This window comes from Culex quinquefasciatus, chromosome 1 (assembly GCF_015732765.1).
Source record: "Culex quinquefasciatus strain JHB chromosome 1, VPISU_Cqui_1.0_pri_paternal, whole genome shotgun sequence".
NCBI classification, from domain to species: Eukaryota; Metazoa; Arthropoda; class Insecta; order Diptera; family Culicidae; genus Culex; species Culex quinquefasciatus.
In genome coordinates this window covers 54,918,855-54,937,986 of record NC_051861.1, presented here as the reverse complement: position 1 = coordinate 54,937,986, position 19,132 = coordinate 54,918,855, and positions in this window count along the sequence as shown.

Below are 19,132 nucleotides of genomic sequence, written 5' to 3'. Positions count from 1 at the left end.
AGTTTTTAGTACTGTTTTGGGTTTCAGTGACGCAAAACCAAACTGGGAAACAAAAATTTCACTGAAAATTCCTATTCAAAAGTGTCTTTCAGAATTGGAAAAATGTGTTATGCATCTCGTAGCAAAACTCGACTTTTCCAGCACTAGTCGTATTTATCCAAATGATGGTACGACTCGTGCTGAAAAATTGTAATTGTAATTTATTTGGTAACTATATCATGTTAGTTTCCACTATGTATCAAGACAAGGAAAGGTAGGGTCACTCATTTTGTTGCTTGTTGCACTTTTATTATGGACCGCACCAAATTCCTATTAATCAAATGAGGCATCATTCATGGAAGGGTGGCGACTCACCTACATGGGGAGAATCGCGCGGGTTCGCACTTCTAGGTTCTTATACGACGCCTCTATCGTCGTCGATCAGCAGACGGGTCTCACCATCATCACTGCCAGGCAGCAGCTCTTTCGCATTTGTGGTGGTTTGATTTTCTTTTTTTCTTCTTCCGTTCCCGTATTTTGCCACTCGCGTCGTGCCGTGTCTGGCAAAATATATATTTAGGTCACGTTGCAACCGCTTTGTCCGATATATTTGCTGGAGAAAAATAGCATCGTCAAGAGCAGCAGCGCGGCCGCCGCAGCAGCAAAAAACGATCCTTAAAAATGGAAGTTGACTGCAGATTCAGACAACCTTGAAACTAGTTTTAGAGACCGCTAATTCTTTGGAGTAGCAACACAACCCACTGCATGAAGCCAAATCGTTCGTGATGACTGCATTGTTCGGCTGAATAGATGCCATTTCCAGGAAGATCGGATGCATGGTTATTTATGCTTCTAACATCTAACTTTTTTTCTGGGGCAAAATTGGGTCGACCCTTTGGGTTTATCTAATTCTCGGAATAAAAATTAAAGTTTTGGATGCAGTACTTGAGCAACTCTCTACGAAATCGGCCGATTTCGACCATTTTTATTTTTTGTATTTTTTGATTTGGCTCAAACTTTGTTGGGGCCTTCCCTTTAACCAAAGAAGCTATTTTGTGTCATTGGTTCACCCATACAAGTCTCCATACAATTTTGGCGGCTGTCCATACAAAAATGGTATGTAAATATTCAAACAACTGTAACTTTTGAGTGAATTTTCTGATCAATTTGGTGTCTTCGGCAAAGTTGTAGGTATTGTTGAGGACTTTTGAGAAAAAAATAGGTACACGGAGCCCTTTATCAAAAAATCTGTGAAGTACTTTTCGATTGCAAATTCAATTTTGCATTAAAAAATAATGTCAAACTTGTTTTTGCATGAAACTTTGATTTTTTCAAAAAATCGCTATTTTTAAAAAGTTCATAACTCGGCGTCAGATTTTTTGACCATGTTTCTCTATGGCTCAAAAGTTGCGGATTTTTGTCCCCTAAAACATATCAAAAAATCTCGAAATTCAAAAAATACGTATTTTGGGAAATTGAGTTTTAGTGAAAAAAAAGTTGATTAAAAAATCTACAATTTTTTTTCCGTGTACCTATTTTTTTCTCAAAAGTCCTCAACAATACCTACAACTTTGCCGAAGACACCAAATTGATCAGAAAATTCACTCAAAAGCTACAGCTGTTTGAATATTTACTTACCATTTTTGTATGGACAGCAGCCAAAATTGTATGGAGACTTGTATGGGTGAACCAATGACACAAAATAGCTTATTTGGTCAGAGGAAAGGCCCCCACAAAGTCTGAGCCAAATCAAAAAATACAAATAAAATCCATTTCCGGTTTTGGTAGAGAATTGCTCACTTGAGAGACAATTTTTATTCGATACCTACCTTGAAATAACAAATTTATCGTGTTTCTATTATTTCACTGTAGCTCAGTAGTGAATTTTGTTATTGTGGATACATTTTCATTTGATGATTGTTCTGTTCATGGAATTAGCTATTTATAATAATATATTTATTAGAATATTAACGATGGTATGATGAAAAAAAAGTCAAATTTCAAGCATTTAAGCTACACTAGGGTGACAAGAAACATTGAAAATTTTGGAAAATTTTAAGAAGACAAATATTTAAGTTTTAAGGGTCGCTTGAAGTAGTCAAAAAAGGCTATATATATAGTTAGTCAAGTAGTCGAAAAAATGCATAGGAAAAGCAAAAATTCCTAAATACCACCAAAAGGTGACGTTAAATGTGTCGGATCATAGTCCAGTGTGTGATTCTTATGTAAAATTTTATGTTAAACAACTTTGTCGAAGACTGCAAAACGATCCGAGTTAACTCTGACGAGTTAGGCCGTTGCAAATATTTTTTGAAGTTTATGTCCCTCGACTCTGATCAAAGCCGAGCCCCCCAGAGGGGGGCTCTGGGGTGTTTTAAAATGCATTATACACCAGTCCAGTTGTTTTGAAATCATTAATTTCCAAAAGTATTGACGAAAATTTTATTATAGCGAGAATAAATGTGCTGTACATTGTAATTTCAAAAAAGTTCAAAATATTTTTAAACGAGCCCAGACATGCTAAATATGATTATCAATGCAGAAAAAGGCATTTAAATTGAATAGACTTCAATTCCCATTGAAATTTTTTGTCCCCTGATTTTTCGGACCAAATTTGAAGGGGGGGGGCAACATAGACTTTGAAAGATTTAAGCACTGGTTTAAGGATCGCTAGGATCGCGAGTGTGTGCGTGCAACATGGAGTTAAACTTGTCAAAGTGTCATGATAATCTTCACAGCAACTTCACAGAAAGTTTAACTCCATGTTGCACATACTCTCACTTTTAATTTCTCGATAGCGATCCTTAAACCAGTGCTTAAATCTTAAACGATTTGGCTCAAAATTGGCACAGTTACTTATTTTTACCTAAAGAATTGAGTCAGGGGGTATCCCTGATGACGATTCTATTATTGTTACCCTAAGCTACACCCAAACTTAAGCTGCAAAATCTGCAAGTTCTGTAAATGGATGTCAGAAGACGACACTTTGACATCCGATGTGTTTCGATCCCACCAAATTTGCAATAATTCTATTTTGAAACCCATAAAAAATTATGCTCATTTACTCACGATTAGAACCGAAGCACTTTGAATGGAAGTCTTACCATTTACAGCTGTGTCAAGCGAGCTTGTTGGTAGTAGATAGGCAAAACGCAAACATGGTCTTCGTTTGTAGTTCAGAATGGTACCCTGCACTTGTTGATAATCACATTAAATTAGGTTTTTCGTATTTAACTCAAACTAAATAATAATGAACTTATTTTGAAATTCAACTAACAAATCATGTGATGGTCGATCGTGCTATATTGCGTGTTGCCAAAATATCATCAACGAAAGCCAAGTTAACATTTTCTGTTCCTTCACGACCTTAATACATTATAGAGTACAAGAGAGGTCATTATCTTGAATTTTGGGGAGAAGGAGCAGCAAAAATGCAGTTTTGTGTTTATAGCTGTGGAGCTGAGCCGATTCGAATGAAGAAAAAAGAAAGAAGTTGCGCAGAAGCATATACAAAATTTGCTATTCTACTACAAATCAGACTCTCTAACTGATATGTGTGTGTGCGAGTGTTCTTCCTTTCTCACTCCTGATCGAATCATTTTCCGCACAAACTTAAGAGGTTTGCGCTGTCCGCTTTTGCAAAGGAACATCATCAAAGTGTACATAAGTCAGCGCAGGCCGAGTACACAACTAACGCACATAGATTGCCTCTTTTTTCGGGGGGATTTTTCGTTTTAGTGTTAGTTCTTAGCGCAACCTAAAAAAATTCGACCGGGAGTTAAATAACCACATCTTGCGTTTTTTTTTCTCTTATACTGCTCCCTTCATTCTTTTTCCATCTCTGTCGTTCTTCCAGACCCAGAATTGCACTGATGGGGACCGACCAACGACTTACATACATATGCAATTTTTAAGTCCGATGCACACTGAACCAGCGCGCGCGGCATGTCGATGCACATGCCTTGCAAAATTCTCTCAAGATTTTCGTGAACAACAAGAAATGGCCGGACCCGGGAGGTCAACGTCCTGAAAGTGGAATTAAAAAAACAGACGAAAATGCAACGCAAAACTCATTTTTAGAAACTAGGATCGTTCGACTGGAGCCAAAGTTATGATTTCATCCGCAAAGAATTGCTCACGTTTTTGGTCGCGACACAAGGCTGAGTGAATTGCGCAGTTGATCAAATTTGAATTTTAAAGTAACAGACTTTATGATTTTTTACTAATTTCAGACAATATATTTTTTAAAACATCAAAACTTTGGTTTTTCATTTAACCATTTTTACATAAAATAATAAATAGGTGTTTTTCTTCATCGTTTTTGGATTTATTGCAAGAGGACCTTAGAACCTTATGTAAACATTCAGTGTATCCTGCTCTCGCTATGTGTAATCATCACACAGAAAAATATTTTGTAGAATCAGTCTGTACGAGGTTTGATTCAACAAAATTTTTGTTGAATATAATCAACGCTGATTTTGCGTTGAAACAAATCTTGATTTTCTCAATTCAACAAAAATCTTTTGTTGTTTGAAAAAGTTGCTTTGACGTTTAGAGTTGATTCAACAAAAATCTTGATTTTCAAATCAACAAAACGTTTTGTTGATTCAAATATGCCTTATTTTTCTGCGTGATTCGTTGGAGTGTTTCAGATAACATGGAGTAAGGCTGGTACACATTTTATTTAATATTTAAAGTTTTGGTCTACCCCCCCCCCCCCCCCCCCCGCCTCAAAAATTGGCCCAAAAAATCAGGGGGCAACAAATTTATTTTTTTCAAAAAACTTCAAAATTTCATTGGAATTTTAAGTGCAATCAGCTGAATTTAAATTGCATTCCCCTGCGTTTAGAATATTTTTTAGCATGTTTGGGTTGACCTGATTTTTTTTAATTTTTGAAAATTCTAATGTTTATTATCGCAAGAAGTATGTGATGCCTTCCTCGCATTATTTTAGTTTTTTTTTGTTCTAAAATAGCGATACAAATACTAAATTAAATTTAATCATCATATACTCATAACTTCTGATAGGGTTGTCAGATCTTTAATATTTTGGATTCATTGGAAGGGTTCTGATATGCATTTCTTTTTCAATATTCAATCACCGCCATTTTGGCCGCCATCTTGGATTAAAAAAAATATTAATCACTTTAGAGTAGTTCAGGGGTCATACTAAAGCTCGACAGTAAAAAATAAGACAACGATTTTTTTTGTGATTCGATTATCCGAAGTGATTTTTTTCCAAGGCATTCGGATAATCGAGTCTGGACTGTAATTAATTTAAGTGCTCACAACTTTTGATAGGGTTATTGAATCTTCAATGGTTTGGGCTCATTGGAAAGGACTTTTAAATATTTTCTAAAAATAGACGTCAAATTTGTTCGATTCCCATCTGCTGTAACCTTCCATCGGATGAGGAAGTAAAATGTCGGTCCCGGCCTTGGTTGTTAGGCCGTTAAGTCATTCCAGGTGTAGGAGTCGTCTCCATGCCATAAGTACAAACAACACACCATACCAAGCCTACTCCAGTGGAATCGCTGGCGGCGGTTGGACTCGCAATCTGAAGGTCGTCAGTTCAAACACTGGGGTGGAAGGTTCCTTGGAGTAGAAAGAGGTTTGGGTGCTCTCCCCATTCAAGCCTTCGGACTCCTAGGTTCGAGCAGAAACTTGCAATAGAGACCACAAAAGACCCGGGGTCGTTAATGTGGATGGTTTGATTTTTTGATTTTGAGACGTCAAATTTAACAGAAATTTTCACAAAAACTCAATTTAATCCCACCAGGGGTAACTTTTTTCAATTCATAACATCGACTTGATACAAAAATCTTATGATGAAAGCAAGGTATTATTAATGATGTGTTTTCCAAAAGAAATTGAAAACGCAATTTTCACCAGGAGAATATTTTCAATCGTACAAATTCTTAATCAAACAAGCGTTTATGACAAACGCAAGCATGGCAAGCTTCCCATGCGCCAGTGACGACGCACACCGCGGTTTTGGTTATCTAGTTTTGGTACGAGCCCAAAATCCGAACAAAGCAGGCGCAAAGCAAAACCGAGTTAAACGCACAATGGGAAGCTTGCCATTCAGCATCTACGAAAGTGAGAGAGTCAGAGATAGCTATTTTTACAACCGCACCACTACAAACTCAATCGCAATACCTTAGGTAGATAGCCATTGGCGTCGCGAGCATTGAAAACTTTGAAAACGATAAAAAGCTTAGAAAGCTCCTATTGGAGTCCAATGAACTCTGTTAAATAAACTGTTAAATAAAATCACGACAAAATAAAGCCTATTTAAAGGCTATTTTAGGAGCACACGGGAAACAAATTGTTTGTACCCGGATGAATGTCCTATGTCACAAAAGTTTTTGCATAAACATTGGACAGTTATGCTAAAACGGACAGAGCAAAAGAAACCGAAAAGCTACGATATCTTACATGTTGAAGGAAACATCGGTAGACAAGCTACTACAAACGAGTATAAGTCGAGCCAAAACATATATGCGCCAGTATTCGAAGCTCAACTTGACAACTTGTCGACTTGGCGACGAAGCGTCGAAAATCGATGCAGTGTGATTTTTTAGCGATTTTTCCGATTAATATTCATGCTGAATCGTCATATTTTGAACATGAAAATGACGTCCAGCCATAAAGTAAAACCTACACCTTTCTTTAGTAAGAAAGGCACAAAGTAAATCGTTTTAAAATTGATCGGGATTGCCGATAGATGTCAAATTTGTTTCAGATGCTCACTCATGGTCTGTACTTTGAATGTAGGAAGAAATTTCGGATAAAATTAGTAACGATAAATGTTGGCGAAGGTCACCAGGTGGGCTTTTACCTTTTTTTTAGATATTTTTTTTCTTATGGTAGGTTAATCAAACGGCTCTAACTCCAGAACCATATTATGAATCTTGATGAAAATTTGGGAGGTTTTAGAGCTCGATTTTTGAGATAAATAAAAGATATGAAAATGAAAATTTTTGACCATATTTCCATTTGAAAACTGTGTATTTTGTAGAAAAGTCTGGCCACATCCGAAAACAGATAGATATTCCGAAATTTGAGCGGCAACTCGCCCAGGTTCTGCACACTAGCTTTCATCTGCATTCAGAAGAATCAAAATCGGATTCAGGGGAGCTGAGAACGACGCGACACAAAATTTGGCAAAATTTTACCACACACGAACATCAGTCAATCACCACGGAATTTATTTTCTCAAAATTCGAGTGTTGGAGATAGACGAGTTCTGTCAAGATGAATCGATAAAGCGTCGAAAATCAATGCAGTGTGATGTTTTGACGATTTTTCCGATTAATATTCATGCTGTATCGTCTTATTTACGAAGATGAAAATGACGTCCAGCCATAAAGTAAAACCTATACCTTTCTTTAGTAAGAAAGGCAAAAGCTGCTCTACTGGTTGGTGTACTTGGTTTAATAAATTTCAAGGAACACTCCAGATTATCCAGCATCATTTAGACACGACAGCGTATTAGGCTGAGAATGGGTATATAACCCCTATTTAGTAGTTTTTCTTGGTATAATTTTCCAAGTTAGGCATTTTGAAATGCTCAAATTCGTAATCAGGAATACTTTAATGTATCTTTACGATCAGTTGAACAATATTTTTTTATATTTTGTTTGGAAAATCATTCAATTTTAAAATACGGGTTTTTAAACTTTTACAGAGGTGTTCAAATATTGGTATAAATGTTATTTGAGTCTTTCAATGTTGATGAAAAAGTTGCTTTAGACCTCCAAATGCAATATGTCGATTCAGATCTCAAAATGTCTGGAAACAACCCATCTTCAACCTGCCGTTTTCATCCATAACATTTTCTGCAGCAAATCTACTGTGGCAGATTTTGATTTATATTTTTCCTTTGGGTGTGGGAAGGACAGCTGTAATTTACATATAATCCATTTTTAAACTCGACAGATTACTAGCTATCGACTTATTTTGCGTCTGCAAAAAACAGAACTTCGTAAGTTACGGTATTTTCCTTAAATATGCTTTAAAAAAATTATAAGAGTTGCGGTGTCAATATGGTGCTTATTGAGGATATATAAAATATCGAACAACCCACGATGAGCCTTCCAAGAAATGGTTTCAATTAACTCGACTTTTAATGCATAAACAATTATAAACAGTCCGTACTCGATTATCTGAAGTTCTCGACAAAATTTCACTTAGGATTCAAATTTCTGGAAAATTGAATCACGAAATTTTTATTTTTGAACAATTTCAGCTCAAATCAAGATTTTTCTGATACTTTTGTTCGCGACCCCCTCCGATTTCAATGAATTGTTATTCTAGGCCTATAAAAGCCATTTTTGTGTATATGGAGCCAGTTGCACTCGATCATGACATTTGAGAAGGGCGTAAGAGTTTTCAATATTTTTTGTATTTTGTAATTCAAATATTGCTGTATCTCGGAGCCGTTGCATTGTATCAAAAAATGGGCAAACTTGTAGGAAATTAGACGAGCTTTCTGAAAAAATACGCTGAAAAAAGTGCATGCCAATTCTATGAGATTTTTCAATTTTTAAGTTTAAAAGTTAAATTTTAGAGTGATGTCACGATTTTTTTCGTCAATTTTTTTATTGTGAAAATAGCCTAAAAGTGTCAAAAAGACTCACGAAAAATGAAGGATGGTATGTCTCTCCTTAAAAAATACAAAAATCATTTACTAAAACTGATTTTTGAAAAGTGGTCTAAACGTCAAAATTTTCAAAAACCTTTAGTGGGAATCGATTCCCCAGACAATTTTATATAAAAGTTATGAGCAATGTAATGAAGCTTATATCTGTAAGCCCATACATTCAACTGAAATGCTGTCAAAGACAAACTTATGGGAAATTGGACGAGCTTTCCGATAAAAATATTGGTTTGGAATTGCTCAAAAATAAAAAAAATCGTGATTCAATTTTGGGTCTCTGATTTCGAAAATGCTCCAAAGTGCTCTTATTGTGTATGCTTGAGATACTGTAACTGGCAACCATCAAGTCGACTAATTTGAACTAAAATTTGACTTCAAAAATAAAAATTAGAGAATCATTTTTTATTCAACATTCGCTTCTCTTCGTCAATATTTTGATAATCTAATTTCGGATTATCATTTCCGTATTTCCGTCGCCCTAACATTTTTATTATTGTTTTACATTTAAGTTTATTAGATGTAGATGTATCTACCAATAAAAACTAAAATGCATTCTTTTTGTTTTTTAATGACAGGTGTATTTTTAAACATTGATGGAAATCATGTTTTGTAGTTACCACCACCACCATTGGTAACGCAATCCCGTTCTAAAAATCGAGCCCAAGAGATTGTATCAAGTATCGAGCAACGAGACTCGCCCAGTGCACAATTCAGTGGAGCTGTACAAATTTGTTCATTTTAAGGTTTCGTTGACAGGGCCGGCCAGGCAGCAGCCAACAATTCCAGCAACAAGTTTTTTTTTGTGCGTTTCTCCCCAGTCAGTCTCAGGTCCCAAGTTCCCGCAAGTCAAGTTGAGCTGCAACAAGAAACAAAGAGCACGAAACTTGTGCCAGAGATGAATCGTATTCTTCTAAAATTACTCTACATTTCCCCCTCTCCAAAAAGTTGGATGCACCGAAATCTTACATTTCGTCTCCAACCCATTTTTTGGGGGTAACTACATTATATATACTAGTCTTTGTGTGCATGTATGTGTGTTTGTGTGTATATATAAACAAAACTTTAGGAGGAAAAAAGTGCAACGAAATTGGCGAATGTATGCGTTGATTATTGTACGAAAAAATGTCTGTTTATGTATTAACACCACACGATCAGGTTTGATTGAAGTGGTTTGTGTACTTTTTTTTCTTGTTTTGGTGGCCTAAATGCGCTTTGTGGATACACACGCAGCCGGACACGACTGACGGATGCTCTCAAATACATTTTTCGCGAAGCAGCTAGCCATAACAAGATGAAGAGAGCTGTAAAATGCCGTCTTCCTTTTTTCTCCCCATTCCGCTGTGGTCCACCCCACTCTGACTTGTTCCTATGGAACAGATCAAGATCCTTAGCCGTGTGCATGTTTCTCTCGCTTACTTTTGGAGGTGATCCAGCCTTTTCTACTGTGTCACACTATCGCCCGTTTCCGAAAATATAAGCTAAATGGCCCGTTGCACAAAGCAAGCCAGTTTTGCGTGTTTTCTTCCACGGCCTGCGTGTTATTTTTCCTTTTCCCCAATTCTTTGCTTTTTGCACACACATAGAATATGCATTATTTCGATACCACACTGTAACACGGGCACAACACAACCACACAGCCTACTTCGTTCGTTAACTGTTGCTGCTAGTCTGTCAGTTCAATTCGCATTATAATCTTTAAAATATACACACATGAAAAAAGAACGTAAAATGAATACATCAAGTTTTGAATGTCGATGACCTTTGTAGACGTTGGCTAGTCGTCCCAGCTTTGCCTCATGAAGAAAAAGTGTGTTTCAAAAAACTGCATCACTGCACTTATTTTCTCGGGTTGAAATATTAGAACGCCGTCGACGACGACGCTCATGGTGGTTCCATGTCCACGTTGGAAGGGCTTACAACGGCTGGTTCACGCTGTTTGACTAGCGAATTTAGCTTCCACTATTGAACTGCTTGTTGACATCAAGAATTCGAACATGTTCAGATGTTGCATTTCCTGCACACCCTTTAAAGATATTCTAGGGATCAATCAAATTCTTCAAACAAGAACAAATCTGGAGTTTTTTTTTAAAAGGTCCAATAAACCAAATTTCCAGTTTTTGCATTTTGGGTGTTTTTAATACCCCTGACTCAAGGCGGTTTCAAAAACACCCAAAAAGCAAAACCTGGAAATTTGGTTTATTGGTCCTTTTCAAAAAAAAACTCCAGAAATTGACCTTTCTTCGAATTGTCAATACGCAGTAAAAATATCGTAATAAAAGACATTTTGCTTTTCTTTTTTTCTACAAATGTAAATTAACATTTGAGTGCCTTTTTTTACTTTTTTAAGCATAACTTTCATGTCAATGATAAAGGAATAGAACAGTTGCACAGCATTGTGCAATATATTTGAATCACACAGGTGAATTTTGAAACTGCGTAATTTGTTTTCAATTTTTCCAGATGACGAAATTTGAACCTTTTTATCTTCAAAGATATTTCACATGTTATAGACTTTTCTGCCATTTTAAGCAATATACACACAATGGGGATAGATTTTGTGTCAAAAAACGTATACATAGTTCTGTAATTTCACATTTTTACACATTTTTTAAGTCAAATTAGTCAAAAAAGAGATTATTTTCAACCAGCCAATTTTTTTCTTTGTACCGTCATCTGGGGCGAATTGGAACAACTGTTTTAGCCATGTTACTGCGCAATAAGGCGTCATCCATAAAGTATGTCACGCTCTAGGGGGGAGGGGAGGGTCTGAGGAAGTGTGACATTGCATGTTATAAGTATAGGAAAAGCGTGACAAAGGGAGGGAGGGGGGTAAATATTGGCTGATTTTAGCGTGACGTACTTTATGGATGAAGCCTAATTGGATATTTTTGATTGGTTTCGGATAGATACAGATTAACAAAAATAGTGCATCGATTTCCAAATTTCAAGCTTTTAAGTGCTTAAAAACCTGCTGTCCAAAAATACGGCTGAATGGTGAAAATTTACCAGTTCCTGATATACATTTTCACATTTTTTGTCACAAAAACTGTCACATTCCCAAATGTAATATTAATATATGTTTTTACTGTGATCGACATTTGAATCACAAAATTATCAGAAATACTTTTGAAAGTTATGCTTTTCCTTTTGAATTATTTTCATTAAAATGTAAAATAAAAAAAATATTGGACTCGGTGCTTCTTTAATTCTTTGTTTTGTCTTTTTTATTCAATTGTGGTGTTATTGCTTCAAATGTTTTTGAAACATGACTGTTGAGTCCAGAAACATTCTTTTCTTTCCAAACGTTTTTGTTTTTTTTTACGGAATCAATTACACCGTGCTTGCAAACGAGTGGTGTGGAAGCATGAAGATTAAACACCATTGCAAAGAAGCGTATAAAACTGTGAAGAGGATTTTTTTAAACTGGTGTTAAATAAAAAACTAATTAAAATTTGAAGTTTTTATCCAAGAAGAGGTTCGAAAATCCGTATGGTAAGGAAAAAATCCGTACAGTTGGTAGCCTTATTTATAAGGATAGCTGCAAAACACCTGTGTAAGAAGGTTTTACTGTAACTTTAAGTACAATGATTTCAAATCAGATTTGAATGTTTAGTTTATAAAGGGAACTTACCCTAGTTGTCAAAACTAAGATGATTTCTTTTGATGCGAAAATGTAAACAAACCATCGAATCGGTTTAGGGGGAATTCTCATTTGTATGGCTGGTTAAACACTCGCTCCTAACTTCATCCATTTTGCTGATGTTCACTATTTAAACAACTTATTTTGTAAAACTGTTGATAGAAACTTGCATGCTCACTTCCTGTTGAGTTATTTATCACTTCTTATGAGCTCTAATTGAAAGTCAAATTGCTGATATGCCAACATTGGAGGCACGATGGAATTGGATGCAGTTTCCCTATGTTTGATTAGATTAGTTAATTATCTAAAACGGGAGAGGTTTAAAAAAAATGAATGGAAATTCGCATTTTCCAAATTTAGTGAAGGATATCCAGTTAGGCGTAAAATTGTACAAGATAGTTCATTAACCCCACGCCCTCAAGCTCTGAATTATGGAAAAAACATGTATACACAGTAGAATTTTAAAATAAGTAACCAAGTTTACAAATTATTACACAAAAAATATTACTAAAAATTGTAATTTATTTTAAAAAGAGACTGCCCAAAACCATTTTTGAGCCACACTACGGTACGTAGTCGTGAACGATAAGAAAACTTGACATTGAAAATGCAAATGCGTCAGATAAAAATAGAATCGCAGACGACTATACAAACACACGAAATAGTTAAGTCTGGGCCGCGACGAATGGAGCGAATGGTGTTGGTGACGCGATTCCAACGTCGAATGAACAGACTGACTGGTTCTTCTATTCGCGCCCGACATGCGCGCGATATGTGGGCTTAGATTCGCTTTTTTTGTTTGCACATCAATAAACGGAACAACGAACTGCCTCGCGAGAACATCAAGCAAATGACGACGACCTTTGGTGCTACTTTGTGTTCAATTATCAATCCTTACCCTAGCCTGTGCTTCACTCATTTAAAAAATAAAATTAATCTATCAAATGCAACCATCTTTAATCAATTATTTCTGCAATTGCATTACAACGAACAACAAACAAAGGTACTACTTAACCCTTACCTACGGTATCATGAACCGGTGCTCTGTTCCTCCTCCTTTACAATTTGTGGCAAGCCGAAATGCATCAAGGCAGTGTGTGCAAGGAGACGAGCAATACATCCATCTTTAGGTAGTTGATTCCTTCTTCACATTTATCAAAAATAGCAACAACTAACACAGGCATGCTCAACGTCCAACGTTACAAATGGAATAAAATATTGTAAAATTCGTATATTAATATCAAATAACATTATTGCTTTAGTTAAATGTAGTTAAAACTCAGAATGTGCCATAACATGTTTTCAAGTCTTGTTATGGAAAATTTCCAGAGATTTTGAATAGTCTAAATGTCTCATAGCAAAAATGATACTTTTCAAATAATTAACTTTTAAATTTCAAAATCAAACTTTAAAGAATTACTTTGCATAGCAGCGTCTATAACCAAAGCCACTGCTATGGAAGGAGGGTATCCAGTATACACACAAAAAAAAAGCAAAGCAATCCACTTTAACGACCCCCGGATCTTTTGTGGTCGCTGTGAAAGTTTCTGCTCATTTCTAGGCGTCCGAAGGTTATTATGAGTCACCCAAAACCTTTTTTTACGCAGATGGACGTTTTACTTCCCCATCCGGTAGAAGGGATGATCAGGCAAATGTCGTCTCGAAAAATGCCACCGGGTCCGTCTGGGATTGAACCCAGGCCTTACTGGGGTGATAGGCTACCACGCTAACCACTACACCACCGGACCCAGCCTTTCCCACACCTTTCCCCTAAATATGACCCTGACTTGTTGAAACTACGATTTGTGAGAAACATTTAATCATGGTTTCCCGTGTCTTATTTATAACTACTAGGGCTAGTGATTTTTCACGGCGAAAAAAACAAAATTACGTGGCATGCCAATTACAAAACATTGAAATTTCACGGCAATTTCAAAACTGCTCAAAATAAACGTTAAAATGTATTCTTTTAGCAAAATTATTAACAGAAAACTGTCTTAAGTAAGTAAGCAGTAGTTTTAGATACAAAATAAAACGCGTTTAAAACCCCCTGACACAAGTGATTTATCTGAAAAAAGGAGTATTAAATTAATCTTGGGAAATTTTGAAGAATTTCTGTCAGATGTATTGTAGATTATTTTATAAGGTCTTACAAACAAATGTAAACATTGAGGGTATCCCGGTTACTCTAATAAACATTGACATTAGGTGTGAAAGGGATACACTCAATGTTAACATTTGTTTATAGGACCTAATAAAAAAGTCAAGAATTTATGATTCAGCTGTTTTAATTTTATTGAGATTTTATAAAATTTATTTGCTTAAATCCTTCCAAAACGAAGCCAGTCCTGAATCTCTAATTCATCAAAACCAGAAGCATTAAAATAAGTGCTTTACAGTTTTTGTTTAATTTCAGCAATAGAGAAATTTTAATTTTTTTTTTTCAAATAAAGTTCAGGCAAAACTTCATTAAAAGCAGTTTTTACATTTATTGATGATTAAAGAAAAATATAATCCATTGCAAAATGGTAAACAAATATGATTTCAATATGTATTCAATTGAATCAAAACACATAATGTATATTCAAAATATTCAAATGCAATTTGTTCCTCGTTATTAGTTGATCAATTAAAATAAATTTAACAAAAATTTAAAAATAATAAAGGTATTTTTTGCGTTGTCTTTTAAAGAAGTGTTGATGAATGTTCTTTTAAAATCTTTTGGAATTTTGTGGAATAAAGAAACTATCTGCATTTTGTTGTATATTCTAATGAACAATATCTTCAAAAAATAATTGTAGATCTGATATGATAAAAATCTTTTTAAATGTTTGAAATAAACAAATAGGGGAGAGTGGGGAGACTTGATCCCCGGGGACACTTGATCCCAAGCCTGTATCTCGTCAGCATGTGGGTAAAACAATTAGCTTTGTTCTAGAAAGTCGTGCCAAATTAACTAAAACTCATTCTAGAAAACAAAGAAAAAAATTAAAAAATGTTTAGATTCAGTTACACACATTTTTCTAAAACGAGATGCAAAAAACTTCCAAGAGATCTTTTTTTCTTTGTGTTGATATGTATAGAAAACACTCAAAAATTATTCAAAAAAATATTTTTATACATGAATTGTTTGATAAACTTATCAACTCCAAAACCCTTACGCATTTGATGTTAAATTTATCGTCATACTATTTTTACAATCAATTGTTTAAAAAAGTGCGTTTAGGGAGACTTGATCCCTGCATTTTTACAGTCACTGGAATCAGCCTCAAGATTAATTAATTGAGCTGGGTTTTCAAACATAGTTTCCTTTAGTATAGTTGTACATAACTTACTGCAGTTTGAACCATTTTTCAAAAGTTTCGTAAACAAAAATTTCCAGCTTTTGTAAACATGCTTAATTTTGATCTAAAAAATAATATTTTAAGTTTTTAAATATTTAACATAATAAACTTGTTATATTTTGAACACAAACGTACAGGTTTTATGTAAAATTGCTGTAACTTAAAGAAAATTAAAAGTTTGGATGAATAAGAAACATTTTGCTTAAGATTTCTTCAAAATGTTGAAAGGGGATCAAGTTACCCTAACATTTTTAAAATGCCGGTTTAAAATATTTTTTTAAAACGCTTGGCATGATTCGAAGAGTTCATCTGATGAAATACCCTTATTAGCCAAACATAGATGAATGTTTAAGCTTTCATTTCATGCAAAAAGTTTATAGTTTTGTGAGAAATTGACAGAGTTATGTGCGATACAAAAAAAGGGGATCAAGTCTCCCCACTCTCCCCTAAAGCTTAAAATTGAGTTGCGATTTATCAATTGAATATTTCAAATTTCGCTGCATTTCACGGTATTTCCCAAATTTCATGGCCAACGGCGAATTTCACGGATTACGTAGCTTCCGTGAAATCGTGTAAAACTACTCTACCCTACGTAAAGGTGAGTCTAAGAGGTAAAATTAAGAAGTTCATTTATAGATTGATTTTGAGGCCTTTCCCTCAGTCAGGAAGGCAAACATGAAGACATCACTAGTTGTAGATGATAGTGTGTAGATTTGTTAATGGAAGTAAATTTTTGACCGCAAAATGACTGAATGACGCAACCAGACGTGATTTTTTGCACATTATAGCCATCACATACTGCTAGTTGGTGATTCCCATTCAACTTGCCAGTCTGTCTGGTTTTCGTCTGCTAAAAAGTGTTAACTAGGAGTAACGCGACGGCAACTGAACTGTTTGTTTGTCTCATGATCAGTTTTTTTTGGGGAGAAATATCTTAAGATGTTCTAAATTTTAAATTTCTGAAAATCAAATATCTCACGCAAACGGGACTCAATTGATCAGTTTATAATGAAAATTTGAACTGATTTTAGTTATCGAATCGTGAAATCGTGGTACACTCAACCCCCAGTGGTTGGTCATTTTTTCGTTTGACACTTTTTAGTTTGAACCCTGTAGATTTGACAAAGTCAAACTATAAACTGTCATTTTTTACACGGAACTATCTGAAGACTGAAGAGGGTGTCAAACTTAAAAGTGACCCCGTTCGTGACAATAATTGGTGTCCAACCACCGAGGTCTCAGTGTACCCAACTGTACATCCCAACCCTCTGGCTACAATAGAGTTATCTACGTGCGCATGTATTGCGTGTACGTACACGAAAAAGATTGAGGTTAAATTTTGTCCGGCCAGCAAAATCAAATGGTGCGCTAGTGTGTGTACGCGAAACGTCATAAAGCTCTATGGTTAGAACGTTTGACAGTCACCAAATCCTCGAAGAGCCCACGTAGTAGTATTAGTGAAGAGCCCACGTTGTTTATCGTGGGCTCTTCACTAATACTACTGCGTGGACTCTGTAAGTATAGCAGTATTGGTGTTGTCTGTTTGTTTACACCAAAAAGTCAAGAAACATCACTTTTTCTGTGTGCAAATCTGTTACGAAAAAAGGTGAGAACTGTTGCATCCGATTGACCGGGAAGATTTACCGAGTAGTACTGGACCGGGAACTGGTCAAGTCCCGCTGTTGATCCTTCCGAACAACTCGCTGCAATCTACGGCAGGGAGTAACCGACCAAGTACTTAATCCTCCGTGATTCCGGTGATTGTGGCGGAGCTGGCCGAGGACTGGCCCACTCCCGCTGTCGACTCGCACAGGGAATCGAAGGAAACGCGTGCTTGTGTAGAATCCGACCTTTTGTTGACTCACAAGAAGTTCGTCGCGAAGTGGTCCCACACGGAGAGACCGGCCGGGGCAAATCTAAGAAAATCTTGGTTAATTTAACAAAAAGTACGGGTTAATTTTTTACACAGCTTTTTTTAAACAATCGATTGTTGATTTTGTTAACCCGAAATTGCTGACCACCAGTAACTGAAATTAACAAAAAAAAAATAGTTGGAATTGCCATTTTTGTTGGTTAAATGGCCCAAAAAAATTTTAGCGGTCGGCTGCTAGAATATTTTTTTTTTTCAAAAAATTTACTAAAAATTTCTTGTTTTTAGCTGAAATATTGTGGAATATTCTGTTAAAAACTGGCTGGGACATATTTTTCAACTGTTTTTCAACAATTTTTTTTTCGTTGATTCAACCGAAATATTTTTGCATGCTATTAGAATTATTAGATTAATAAGACTTAATTTATGTAAGTGTTGATTTATATTATCTTTAATTATCTAACAATATAGGCTGGGCCGAATTTCTAGCAAATATTTTAACTAATGTCTTACTTGAATACAGAAAAATATTCGTACATGTAGTCAATAATTAGCTGTTGTTAGCAATATTTTTATTGAATGTGTAGTAAATTATGTAATAATGCCTACAAATTAATGCTGAGTTTTTTTTTATTTTCGCATTTATTCTGCCTAAAATTTTACGTTTTGTACTATTTTTTTTTGCATTATTTTGTTAAATTACTGTTGAAAAGCATCAAAACAAAACTTTTTTTAACTGTTATTATAAAATATGTAAAGTTTGACTAATGTTTAAAACAATTACGTTGCATTAATCTAAAAAAAAAACAATAAAAAAACATATTACAAATTCACAGGTCTCAGGTTTAGTTATTTTTCTTGTGGTGGGACACATAATTTTCACCAAAGTGAACCATTTGCTGCAAATAGACACATGTGAAATTTATTAGGAATTTAATACAAAATTCTTAATTTCGGTTATAAACTGAAAAAGGAACGTAAATAAAAATAATCATAATGAGAAAAGAAGAAATATCAATAATGCTACTTACCAAGCTTGCATTAATTTAACAATTACTTTTGGCAACACACTTTCACTGCATTTGATTTGATTTATTCAGCGTACTCCGATTCCTGAAAAAAATATTTTGAGTTTAACTTACCAGTTCATTGAGCATGCAGTCGTATTGCAGTCGTATTGCAACAAAACGTTCAAGATAATAATTATCTTCTTTTATATATTTTTATTTTTTGATAGTTAACTTCATCTCTATTTTTCTATGTATTTTATAATTGATGATTCTGAAAAAAGAGTGGTTTATTGGTATTCAGTTTTCTAATAAGAATCACATAAGATAAATTATTGTGAAAAAATAAACTCATACATACTTGGATTAACCAACATTTTGTTAAATTAGCCCGGGCTGCTCTATCCGTTAAGAGTTGGCCCGCATCTCCCTTCTACTGCCCTCTCTTTCCATCAAACATTCTTATAACGTGTTCAACTCACTCGCATTAGAGGTCCTCATGGCGAAGGTCGTCCTCTTGCTCTTCATAGTTTATCACCTGCAAAGAAATCATCAACAAACCTAACCACCAATTCCACCTCCCCAGTTGCAACACTTTGATTTGCCACTTCAACATTAGCAAAATAGTGT